The sequence below is a fragment of the Xylocopa sonorina genome, unplaced genomic scaffold (genome assembly GCF_050948175.1).
Source record: "Xylocopa sonorina isolate GNS202 unplaced genomic scaffold, iyXylSono1_principal scaffold0049, whole genome shotgun sequence".
NCBI classification, from domain to species: Eukaryota; Metazoa; Arthropoda; class Insecta; order Hymenoptera; family Apidae; genus Xylocopa; species Xylocopa sonorina.
In genome coordinates this window covers 558548-571953 of record NW_027490120.1, presented here as the reverse complement: position 1 = coordinate 571953, position 13406 = coordinate 558548, and the positions used below count along the sequence as shown (strand labels likewise).

At 40.1% G+C, this 13406-nt stretch overlaps 1 non-coding gene across 1 annotated transcript; it reads left to right on the top strand.

Moving 5' to 3' along the window:
- The first annotated feature begins 967 nt into the window (after positions 1–967).
- On the top strand, positions 968–1122 carry LOC143432183 (5.8S ribosomal RNA). Its single transcript, XR_013102913.1, has one exon. It is a non-coding gene; the product is annotated as a 5.8S ribosomal RNA (ribosomal RNA).
- The last annotated feature ends 12284 nt before the right edge of the window (positions 1123–13406 follow it).

Below are 13406 nucleotides of genomic sequence, written 5' to 3'. Positions count from 1 at the left end.
CCACTCGCAGAATTGTTCCGTTGAGCTCAGAGGGGATCCGTTCCGTGCCGTTCACCCATAACCTCGTTGTCGAGAGTCTTGAAACCCGCCGCTGCGAGATCGAACTTTACTTGCTTGCTTTGCGTTGTCGGGAAAAATATAGACCGCTCGAGGCTGTGTGGGGTGAACGGTAGAGTGTCCTAACGAATGTATGAATTTTTTTCGTTTATCTCAGCCTGGTTGGAATCGACACGACTAGATGGTATTGGAATTTTGAAGAGACCGTCGTCGTCGTCGTTTGTTCGGAGGGGACGAATCGTCGCTCGCGCTAAGCCTCATTGTCGAGACTCTGAGAAAAACCTGCCGTTGCGAGATCGAATAATTTTATACTCGCTTCGCGTTGCCGAGGAAAGCTTTTATAGACCGCCTCGAGACTGTGCACGAAGGCGACGAGTGTCCCATCGATGATAACATTATTATGTTCACTCGAATGAGAGCGTCTTGCCGATCTCGAAAGCAATACGCCGCTGGGTGTTTGATTTTTTTCTTCTTAGTTTGACGCGCACGTTTATTCCAGGGGGGACGATTCCGCGTTGCCCGTTGTCCTCGTTGTCGAGAGTCTGTAATCCCGCCGTTGCGAGCTCGAACAATTTATGCTCGCTTCGCTTTGTCGGGAGGAAAAAGACCGCCTCGAGGCTGCTGGTACGCGGAGGAGTCCTAACGAATTTTTGAAAGATTTTTTTTTCTTCATACCTGGACGCGCGTGTGCATTTTTCGTAACTTTGAGGGAGACATTACGCGCCAACCATCGGCGTATGCGTTTCATCCGTAGGACCGATATATCGTGTTGCCTCGACCTCCGTCGAGCGGTGAAAGTCGCCACGGTTCGGCGAAGCCCGCGTCTCTTTCACTGGAGACGATTGGGTATCGACTTGTTCGAACTTTAGTACCAAGAGACTTAAAGATCAATAAAATATACATGTACGATTACCCTGAACGGTGGATCACTTGGCTCGTGGGTCGATGAAGAACGCAGCTAATTGCGCGTCAACGTGTGAACTGCAGGACACATGAACATCGACATTTTGAACACACATTGCGGTCCACGGATACAATTCCTGAACCACGCCTAGCTGAGGGTCGTTCACGTAACCAAAATACTGCTTGCGTTGCGTTTCGTCGAATCTTCTTTCCCCACGGTGCTCGAATCTGCCCACCGTCGTTCATTCTCGAATTAAATTACGAACGTTTCTGAGTTCGGGCGGCACCGAAAAAGGGAAGAAGAGAAGCGATACGCGACGTACAAGCGATCGTTGGACGTTCGTCCGAGTCGTCTGTGGCCGTGCTGAGGCAATCTGCGATTGGCAACGTGTGTGCGCGTGCGACGTGCGTAATCGTGTTCATGGAACTCGACGGTGTGTCGATCACGAACTCGCGTGAGTTCTTCGTGGCGTCGTGAGTCGTCCATTAAACAGACGATCGCCCACGGAGAACCGCTTCGTGTTTCGATCGCCGATTTTGTTCCGCGTTCCGAATTCGCGCACCCGCCACACGCATCGCCTTCGCCTGCCTTTAGCGCACGATACGAACATGCGCGCGCCCGACATCGCTTAAAATGAATTTTTTTCATGCCGCAAGACCGAGGAAGAATACTCGGTCGAGGGAGAAGAGATATACAAGAGAGAGAGCGACATCGTCGTAACGCGAGGGACGATGATGCGCATCCGATCGTTCGAAGTTCTCCTCGTACAGCCCCAGGGTGTTCGATGAAAATAACCCGTTCTCTCTGTTTTCTCCGCGTGTGTATAACATGTTCCGCGAGGGAAAAAAAAGATCTCTCGCGCGGAATGTCACTCGAACATAGGCCGTCGTTGCGCTGTAATGTCGTAACGTTATTCGTGAGGGCGCTCCAACTCGGCGTGTCCTTCGTTTTGAAGGATCAGGGTAATAAAATCGGGGGAAAAGGAGCCGCTCCGTTTCGATGTCTGCGTGTTACGCGCAGATGTTGGAACCGCTGGAGAGTATAAACGGTGTTGATCGTTCGCAGCTACGATGATAAAGAGGACGGATGTTAAAGAAACGCCAGTAGCTTGGTCGTCTAGCGAGAGTCTCACATTTTTTTTATATTTTTTACGAATCTTATATAAAAGAAATACCGACACACGAAAGACATTGGCGAGGTGCACAAAACGCCTCGACGAGAACAACAACGAAGAGGTGCGTGTAGTTCTCGCCGGTTTCTCGAGCGGTAAATCAAAGGATCGCTGTGTCGGAGATGGACGAAAGTTCTTTTCGTCGTCTGCCGTCCCCGTTCGCCGATGCTCTCTCCTCATCTTGTATATATTATACATACGAATCTCTTTACCTTCTCTCCGTAACCGAGTTCGATGGCACGAATGAATTTCGTGCGTCACGTAGAGACGACTTCAAATTAGGAGAGATTACCCGCTGAATTTAAGCATATTACTAAGCGGAGGAAAAGAAACTAACCAGGATTTCCTTAGTAGCTGCGAGCGAACAGGAATGAGCCCAACACTGAATCCGGCGGTTCCGCCGCTGGGAAATCTAGTGTTCGGGAGGATCCGTTTATCCTGAGACAACGAACCGCGTCCAAGTCCATCTTGGATGGGGCCATTTATCCACAGAGGGTGCCAGGCCCGTACCGACCGGTACGCGTTTCGGGAGGATCTCTCCTTAGAGTCGGGTTGCTTGAGAGTGCAGCCCTAAGTGGGTGGTAAACTCCATCTAAGACTAAATACGACCACGAGACCGATAGCGAACAAGTACCGTGAAGGAAAGTTGAAAAGAACTTTGAAGAGAGAGTTCAAGAGTACGTGAAACCGTTCAGGGGTAAACCTGAGAAACCCAAATGATCAAATGGAGAGATTCATCGACGATGATACTGGCTCCCGATGGCGCGCGATGCCCCGGTGGTACCATCGCGGTTCCACAGCGAGCGGCACGCCGTCGTCGGCGAACGTTCCGGTGATGTAGTCGTGCACTTCTCCCCTAGTAGAACGTCGTGACCCGTTGCGCGTCGGTCTACGGCCCGAGTGGGCGCCTGTGGCGTCGCAATCTTGCGCACGTGGCAGACCCTCGGTCGCCCGGCCGGCTGCGCGACGGTACACGTACGGTATCGGGCCGCAACCAGTCCATTCTCGAATGTACGTGCGTCTAGCCCGCCGCAAGCTCGGTCAAACTACCCGGTGGAACAGACTTTGCGTCGGCGCCGGGCCTGGCCAGCTGTTAGCAGGTGGTTCCTCGACTGCCTTGGTCTCGAGGTTCCTTAAAATGGGGAACAGTCCCCATTCTGGTGACGGGCTACGACTTCTTCCTTCTAGACGAAGTCATCGATGCGAGGGAGGCGCGGATACTCGTAGATGGAAACGAGAAGGCGATGCGTAAAAGTGCGAGTGAGCGCGTGCACTAGCACGCACGCGAACGCTGCTGGTTGCTGGATCTGCAGGCGTGTACGGCAGGTTGCCTGCGTGCAGGGATTGATGCTGGAGGCGGCAAAGAGGCTGATGGGTGGCAGGCGCTACGCCTGACGTCACACTACACTCTAAAAGAATATAAATCCTACACTTCCTTCCTACGAGATAGCGTATCTAAATGTTTACAAATCGATGCAATACAGTACTAATGCTTCATAAAACGTGATATCGCATTTCGTATCAACGGTTCAAAGTAAGTAAGTAGGTTGTAAAGCTCTATGCATCGCATTATGCTTATCTGCTTCTACCCTTCAAAAGAATGTGAACACTACACTCCCTTGCAGAGGGATAGCGCTTTTAGATATCTACTTGTCGAAGCAATAGAGTTCTGTTACTTCATTCAACGCGATGTCGCATCTCATTTCAATGTTTCATGATAGGTTGTAATATTCAATGCAACGCGGTATGTTTATCTGCACCTACACTTCAAAATAATATAGATCCCACACTTCCTTGATACGAGATAGCGTTTCTAAAAGTCTACGTATCGAAGTAATATAGTTCTGATGCTGTATAACTCCAACGTTCCAAAGTAAGTAAGTTATATTCTTCTATGCATAGAGTTATGTCTGCCTGCTTCTACGATTTGAAAGAATGTGAATTCTACAGTTCTATGCAACTAGATGGCGCTTTATAGTGTCTGCGCGTCAAAGCAGTATATTTCTAATGCTCCATGCAATGCAATAGCACATCTCATTTCAGCGTTTCAATGTAAGTAAGATGGAATCCTATATGCATGCACTATGCTTAGATAAGATAATATCAGATATATTATACTTCATTAGAATGTGAAGTCCGCAGTCCATGCAACAGAATTGCGCTTTAATGGGTCTACTTGTCAATGCACTAGAGTTCGTAGCCTGCATGCAATGCGATATCGCATCTCTTTTCAACGTTTCAAGGTAAGTAACCTGTAACCTTCTATGCATAGCAATATGCTTATATGCTTCTACACTTTTAATGAATGTCAATAGAAGGGATCCATAAAGCGGGATCGCGCTTCACAGTTTCTACGTGTCAAACAAACGTATTTCCTTGGTGGTATTCCGTATTCCGAAGATGGTAAAGTATGTAACATGTTATCTTCTATTCATGTTATTATACTTGTTTGCTCCTACACAGCAACCGATTGTGAATTCTGCTGTTTCTTCCAGCGGAATGGGGTTTCATATTGTCAGCGTCTCAAAGCAATAGATACCTAAAGCATTACACCATGCGATTGCACATCTCATTTCAACGATGCAAATTAAATAAGCTGTAAGCAATTATGCATGGCATTATACTTATCTGCTTCTATGCTTTATAATGCTTTGGGATGCGAGAATAACCTCAACCCCCCCCCCCCCTTAACTGCCTAAAGAGAAGTTGAAAATCTAGCGGTCCTGCAGGTGAGACACCCGAGGGGGCGAGAAGAGGTGATCGCCGAAATCCACTGATCGATGGCCCCGAACAATACCGAAGCGTACAGCTCGTCCCACCAAGGAGCCCCGAAGAGGATTCAGGAGATCCGAGGATCACCAGCGAATTCAAGGAATCTGAAGAAGAGAACGTGAGAGCTTATTCACTAAAGCGTCCTATTTTCATGCCGCATTTCATGTATCGCATATTGTATATTATATCTTATATCGTGAAGCGGGTGGTGATCCCCGGTCATTCGCGGCGTGTTGCGTAGTTTTCTATAGCCCTTGTTAGTTAAACCCACCTCGAGGCCATAAATAAAGAAGCCGTGACTTCAGTATCCCGCGACCCGAGTGTATGTACTCGGCTAGGCGTAGTCGAGAGGAGCAGCATTTCGAGGTTTCGAGCATTGTTCCGCCCCAAGTTTCCCGGGGTCGTGTAGTCTATTTCTTTGGTGCTTTCTGAGCAGCTGGCGCCCAAGAAACTATAGTCTCGCAGTTTCGAAATACCCTCCCGTTTCGGTGATTATTTTTGCGTTCGCGAGCCCGCGAAATGTTGTACGTAAGTGGATACATTGTAACGACAGATCGCTTTAGATTAAAGTACGTTTTACACCTTAAAGTATTTGAATAATTAACCCCTTCGAGCTTCCCTGACTTACTGTAGATAGGTTTCCGTCACAACTGATAGGGACCATTACTTTACATAGATATATAGAACATACATAGCCTTAAACGCAGAACTGAGAGTTTGAGAACTTCCTTCGAAACGTTGATAGTGATGAGCTCCATCGGATTTCATAGAATTTCAGAACTTACTTGCTATGAATCGTAGGCAGATAAGGGCCATCGCGTTACTTAGAATTTTAGAACTTGTTTACTCCAGCAAAGATTTCTATTGCCTTCGTCCGTTCTTTTAGAAGAGTTTTTCATAAACCACTTACTTTTCACGTTTGCAACACTTTTAAATGTATGCGAGGTGTAATCGTTTAAGTTTTAAAATGATTACTTACTGCTGATTATTATTTAGTAACTCGGTTATAAACGTGTCTGCATAAGATTTAATCCATATGTTCATAAGTCTGAAATTTATGCAGTCATTTGTTAGTCACTTATTGTTCAAACGACAAAGATTCTGACTACTTCAAAACGGTTGACTTTCATCAATTTTCTTAAAATCGACATACGGTCCAACTGCTTGCATTAAAGACTGTAATTAAAGTTTTCAAAATATTTTACCTCATATAGATAAATTCTGGAATTGAAGGTGATTGTTTGATTTTTCTAACTCCTGTTTAGAACATCTTTCCATTGGAATGTTCAAGTATTTTTCATATTCGTAATTATTGAAAATGTTTTGCTTGGTTCTTTAATTTAATATTTAGAATTTCCTGAGAAATATTTTTTATCGTAATGAAATATATAATTGCAATTATAATTCTTTATGAAATAATAATAACAGAGAGGAATCTATCCATTCTTGTAGTTTTGTAAAGAGTATTTAATCTCACTATTTAAAATGAAACATTAACATTTGTTTACAATCTAATGGAATTTAGTTACCTTTTGATTAAAATTCATAATGTTAATCTTCCGTAGTTCAACAATTGTGTGAGCTGTCCTCAGGAATCGCAGCTCAGTATTTATAAAATGGACGACAATCGAACAGCCTAACCAAACGTGATCAAACCGATTTTTCATTATTAATATTATAATGTTTAACTTATCCTGTATACTATTAAAATGCCCTTCGAACAATGTTTATTCACTTCCTTCCACCACTGTTTACAATACGTATGTTTCATTTACTATCAAAACCGTAAGTATTATCGCCTTTCTTTACTTTTTGTGACCTTCAGTGGCTTCATGTAACAGGTCGTTGAACTCGTTTTAAAATGCTCGATCGTATTACGGAAGAATAAACATACCAATTCATTTTAAAAAATGAAGGTGACCTTCAAATGTCCAACATACCTCCACTTACAAAAAAACTATTTTCATCAACGGATGGTACCTTTGTACTGTGCAATTTTATATCAGCAAAAATTTCTATGAAATTTATAGTTTCGAGGATACCTGAGGTGCTAATTATTACTACCCCACCCTGTATATTGTTATGGATGTGTCCAACAAGGAAACGATGAACAAAATTAAATTTAATATTACGATGTTTATTATATTACTTATAATATATTTGTTTTTCTGGAATTTAGCCAAAAAACAGTGTTCACGATGTCGGCAGATGAATATATTTGACTTAGAATTACAAGAGCCGACAATTTCGAAAGTAGAATATTTTTTTACTCCGCTAACCGAATCATTCCAAACGTTAAGTAAAGTGCGTGCCTTTCACAACAGTCAGATGCAAATTACGATACAACGTTTCCAAAAAATGGTACGTGTCACTCGTTTTTAATTTCCGTTTTTTCAAGCAAAGGAAATTTAATTGAAATATCCGCAAAATTTATGGACAAGAAATTTATTATAATCTTACGCAACATATATGATGGTGATAAACGATAAGTATATGGACCTGAGACTAGAAAGTATTGAGCAGAAAAAGAAACTGATAGAACTGCAAAGTAGATCGATATATCTCACAAATGATGCTTCTACGTTCATAAAATCTGTTAAATAAAGAACTATTGCAAATACCAGGTATAATCAATATTACTTCTGCTCAAAAGCTATAACAGAATTGGACCGAAATGGATATAAAACAGGAATTTATATATTCAAAGAGAAAAAATGTATTACTTACAAATTGCTTATGTTCGCAAAGATCTCACTAATTCAGGCTTCTTGTCTTGCAGAACTAATCATTCATTTAACATGGGAAGGGGTCGACGGATAGTAAAATATTCTCATATTTCATAGTCTGGCTCGATACGTCAATTGGATCATGTAAAACATCGGACACTAATTGCATCTACACCTTCAGACCTTAAATATATAATTACAACATATTTAATACCGTTTTAATAACACTTTCCTATTATTTATATCTATGCCTAATAAATATATATTAATCGAATAAGTTGTTTTACCAAAGAATAAGAGAATCTGAGGATTATAAATCTGAGCATTACATAACAAACGTGCATTACATACATAATGTTACATGTAAAAAAAGATGAAGACCAAAAAGATCGTACATAAGTTGAATCCACAATGCGGTCACAGAGATACAGAAACGGCAAAAATTCCCAACAATAATTAACAAAATTCAAAAAGGGTGGGGGTGAAAATCCATCTCCTTGACGATGATAAGAAACAAGTCTGCCTCGTGCACTACAATATCTCCAACAGCCAGCGGTTGGCACGCAAATGACAACGGATAGAAAGAATTCCGTGGCAGAATAGAAAGTGAATAGTAAGAAAAACATATTTATTTGTTAGATGTTTATAAATTCAAATTTAAAAGTCCATGTCGCATTTAATATACTATTGTTTAACAAGGTGATTTAATGTTGATTCAAATAGGCGTGGAGAACTAGCTGGTACTTCTGTCAATGTAATTTCATTTCTGCAGGATACAGTAAAAACACATTTACAATTTAAGCAAGGTTTCACTAGATCTGGCGGATTTTCTAAATTTTAGAATGGGATGATGGCGGTAGTAGTTGGTTCAGCGCCAGGCGATAAACATATACAGCAAGCAAAGTAACGTAAACGGATTTAAAATGTTCAAGATTATATAAATGAAACTATTACACTTTTATAATCCATGTACCGTTTCTGTTCTTTGTAACTTACAAAGAGTCTTAAGAATGTAACGCAACGTAAAGAAGATTGGAAACAGAGAAAGCAGGCCTTAATCGCAGATAAAGGAACCTTGGATCTGTTGGGTATCGTGGTTACTGGCATGCCATGTTAAGGGATGTGTCATTCAGTTTTAATTTTCTAAACGAGAACAATTCAAATAAATTTGGAGTCGACACATTGGAAAAAAATTTCTTCCAGTGAAAAACGCTGCATGCAATGCAATAGCAACTTAACATCCCCTTGATATTTTACAGAAAATCTTATGTCATTTTCCTCGATTTACTAGAATCGAAACTATGAAATCTATTATGTAGTTTTTCTGCAACTGCTACCATACACACGCACGCGCGCATACACACACACGCGCACGTACATACGAAATCCATCAAGATCTGTATATCTATTGGCTATTACATGGATAACTTGTAGAATTCCATTTGTAATTGATAATTAGATTATAAATATTTATATGCTTTTATCAGAAATTTAAATACGTCAAAATTGCAGCACGCAGGTGTGTAAATATCACTTCGCGATCTCATTTCATTTTGGCAGTTATACATATATATAAGGATCGATCCAGGCATAAAACTTGATAATCTTTCAACTATAAAATAATTATGGAACATTAGACTTTTTGCTAGCGTTGGTCCATTTTATCATTTTCGGAACTTATGAAGCAGCTAGAACTATAATAACAATGTACTTTATATCTTTGCACATTGTTTCCAAAGAAAATATTAGATATGAATAACTATGTTCATTTTATTATAAATGTATGAGTAAAGTTCAATCTACATGAATAAATGTTTTCAAATTGTTGTAATTTATTTAATTCTTATCATTTAGCGATACAAAATGTATTACAAAAATATATAAAAATATATTTCACTTTAGTTTTTTCTAATATTTTAAATATTTTATATTATCATATTAAAATTTTACAAAAAATAACAAAATTTTTAGAAGTAGGAATAATTTTTCCTTAATTAGTTAATATGTCGGTTTTTTTTAAGAAGACGGTATTTAATTTTTCAAAGAAAGTTTCGACTTTAAATTGACCATTAATTTCTCTAATTTCATTACTTTTCGTAGATCACCGCTAATTTTCAACTTTTCCATTACAGCTTTGTCCATGCAAGTTTTAATTCTCCGAAAGATATATAATATTATGTTATTAGTAAAATTATTTTGCATTTCTAATTAATTGAAATGTAAAAAATATATTTTTTTTTATGAGAAAGCATTGCGAAAAAATTTTGGGTATCCATTGCTAATGTTGTACCTAGTGGTTGACTAGGTTCTCCTCTAGCTGCCGCACCCCTTTACTATTTTTAAGATCCAAAAACCGTGTACCAACTTCGTCGCCTTTAAAATTTACGAAATTTACATATTAACCTTTAGTTAATTATTTACACCTGGATTACATGCATAATGGGTAAAATCAGACATTCCTTTAGTTTTTTAGTATTGCCACATCGATTAAAGACTGATTAGTAACAGATTTACTGTCTTTGAAAAAATATAAGTGTACATTGCATCACCCATTATTTCCAGCTTCCTACTATAATTTTGTGATACTGGCTGTTGTTGCTTGTAGTTAATAATCCATAAATTATCGATGACTGGAGTTACCAACAACCGATAAAGTATGCTATCACACACGGTTATGTATATCTCGTCAACACTTCAGAAGAATGTAAATCCCACTCTTCCTTGCGATGGAATAGCGTTTCTAGATGTCTACGTATCGAAGCAATACAGTTAGTAGATAAGATATTAAATGCAACGCGTATAGGTAAAGTACAGTACAGTGTCTGCGTGTCAAAGCTTTAGACCTTTACTGCTCCATGCAATGCGATGTCGCATCTCGTAAACCTGTATGCATATCATTATGCTTGACTGATTCTGTACTTCAAAAGAATACAACAACAAGGGCCATCACAATGTCTGCGTGTTAATACAGCGGAATTTTAATTGTCAATGCAATGTCATGGCGCATCTAATTATAACGTTTCGAGGTAAGTAATCTGTAACCTTCTATGCATAGCATTATACTTATTTGCTTCCGAACATCAAAAGAATGTCAATCATACAGTTCCATGTAACGGGATGGCGCTTCGCATTGCCTGCGTCTAAAGCAATGGCGTTCTACTGCCCCATGAAATACGATGACGCATCTTATTCCAACGTTTCAGAGTACGTGAGCTGTAATCTTCTATGAATACCGCTACGCTTATCTGCTTTTACACTTCATAAGAATGTGAATTCTGCAGTTATGTGCTACAGGAAGGGGGTTCATAGTGGCTATCTCTTAAAGCAATGGAGTTCTACTGCTCCATTCAATGCAATGTCGCACCTCATGTTCACGTTTCAAGGTAAATAGATAATATCATAATATTAGAAAAATATAGCATAAAATGCGCCGTCGCATAGCATAGAGCAGTAGAAGTTTAATTATTTCACACGCAGACAGGCACAATAGAATTCGCGTTGTTTTGAAGTGTAGAAACAGTCAAGCATAAGGCCATGCATAGAGGATTACAGCTTACTTACTTTGAAATGTTGAAATGAAATGCGCCATCGCTTTGCATGGAGCACTAGAACTCCATTGCTTTGTCACGCAGACACTATGAAACGCCATCTCATTTTATGGAACTGTAGAAATCACTTTTTTTTGGATGTGTTTAAGCAGATAAGCATAACTATATTCACAAAAGATTACAGCTTACTGACTTCGAAATTTTGAAATCCGATGCACAGACGCATTGCATGGAGCATCAGAACTCTACGACTTTGACACGCAGATATTATGAAGCGCTATTCTCTTGCATGAAACTGTATGTTTCGCATTATTTTGAAGAGTAGATGCAGATAATCATAATGTTACTAATAGAATATTACAGATTCCTTACTTTGAAACGCTGAATTGAGATCCGCTATCGCATTGCATGGATAATTCACATATAATAATGTAAACTCCATTGCCTTGACACGCAAACACTATGAAGCGCCATTCCGATGCATTGAACTGTAGAATTTACATCCCTGTAAAGTGTACTTAATTTATCCACAGGCGGACAGGTTGAGGTTCCATCCTGTCGCATGGAACTATAGATCTCACATTCTTTTGAAGAGTAGAAGCAGCTAAGCATAATGCTATGTATACAAGATTACAGCTTAATCAATTTGAAACTTTGGAATGTGGTGCGTTTTCTAAATTGCATGCAACATTAGAACTTCATTGCTTTGACGCGCAGGTATTATGAAGCGAATTCTTGTTGCATAGAACAGTAGAATACACATGCCTTTGAAACGTAGAAGCAGATAGGCATAATGCTGTGCATAGACTATTGCAAAGATCTTATTTCGAATCGTTGAAATAAGATGTTACATCTCATTGCATGGAGTATTAGAAATCTATTGCATCGGCAGGCAGGCAGTTTGAAGCGCCAACCCGTTGCATGTAATCGTATAATTCACATTCTCTTGAAGTGTAGAAGGAGGTAAGCTTAATGCAATGCATAGAACACTAGAGCTTATTTACTTTGTAGTGTTAAACTGAGATACGCAATGGCGATGCGTGGAGCATTAGAACTCTTCTCCTTTGATTGTAGTCAATGTCAAACTCAAGAACGCTGCATAAAATTGTAGATATCGCATTCTTTAGAACTGTTGAAGCAAGTGAGCATTATGCGATGCACAGAAATGAGAAGCGCCATCGCAATGCATGGAGCATTCGATCCATATTGCTTTAACAGGTAGACCATATGAAGCCCCACATCGTTATAAGGAACTGCAGAATTCACATTCTTTTGAAGTGTAGAAGTAGATATGCATATGGCTATGCATTAAATATTACAGCTTACTCATGTTCAAGCGATGAAACCAGTTGTGCTGTCGCATTGTGTTTGAGTACACGTAATGATGAGGCTTATTTTCGGTTGAGCTAACGATGGGTTTAAATCTTCGTCACGAACGTATTCGTCACCGTTGCAAAGTACGCCCTAATTTGTGTTACAGTAATAGGGAAGTAGGTAGATACAATTGGAGTTGACTCGGTATCTCAACGATCAACTATTATATTTAACTTAAAATAAATTGACAGAGGTTGAGTGCTTTTCATGTTTTTTGATGTGCCTGAATGCGAACTTCTACTAAGCTCTTAATCGATAAAGTCAGAATGTTTTATTGTAAATTCGTGTGGAGGAGTGATTAAGGGTGCGGCCAGCAAGATATATGGTATATTCAATTTGAAAGATCACTACGAATACTTAATTTTGATATTTATGATGGTGCGACATCCTGTTGCATTACGAGTTTATTACTGCAACGTGTCGGCTAGTGTTATTGCAGGATTTGTGAAATGAAGTGTCTGGCAATCAGATGTTTCGTTGAGTGAAGTATGACAAGTGGCTGAATAAGGATGAACGGTTTAATTATTATAGCATGAGAAGCATGTCTTCCGCAAGACATCCTCCTCCCGTTGAAAGGCTAGTGAGCAACTAAATGAATATGTGATGTAATAAGAGGTAATAGTGTGTGTATGTGTGATCGTGTGCTTACGTACTTACTGTTGCTTTGGTCTTCGGATGAGTTGCATCCTTGATGGATTCCGCGAAATCTCCTCCCTTTGTTTGAATCGGCAATGGAACAAGTTTTTTGACACTTAGGTCAAACGTGTTCGAAACCGTCCTAACGGTGACTCCGTGCTTGATGCTATTAAAACCGGGATAGGTTTAGATCACTCGTCCTAGTGGCCATTGCATGG